Here is a 435-nt window from a genome sequence, read left to right on the forward strand (position 1 = left end):
ATTAACTCCTGATATTGTTTTTGAATGGTGATTTGAGGAGTATTTTTTGTTATGTGTCCATAAAGTTTATTTGGTATACTTCTGAGATATCATGCCAGGGGGTATTGGGGATATATTTGATATCACGTTTGGAGTTATGTCTAGATTTAGATTTGTTCTCGTTTACGTAGCTCTGTGTACTAGTGATCTTCTGTCTCTCTGAGGATTATATTCTTTTATGCATTTTATTATTTGTTGCTTTACTGGTGCTGTATTAGGTTATTTAGGATTTTTGTTAATGTATACATTCAAGTTCTTTTATTCTGTTTGTTAATGGTGGAATGTTTGTTAATGCTTGAAGAGCTATGATTGGAGTTGATCTAAGACATCCAGTTGCCAGTCTTAGTGCTTGATTTTGTAAGATTTCTAGTTTTCTTAATTCTGTTCTTTGCTGCT

This window comes from Penaeus monodon, chromosome 33 (assembly GCF_015228065.2).
Source record: "Penaeus monodon isolate SGIC_2016 chromosome 33, NSTDA_Pmon_1, whole genome shotgun sequence".
Lineage (NCBI taxonomy): Eukaryota > Metazoa > Arthropoda > Malacostraca > Decapoda > Penaeidae > Penaeus > Penaeus monodon.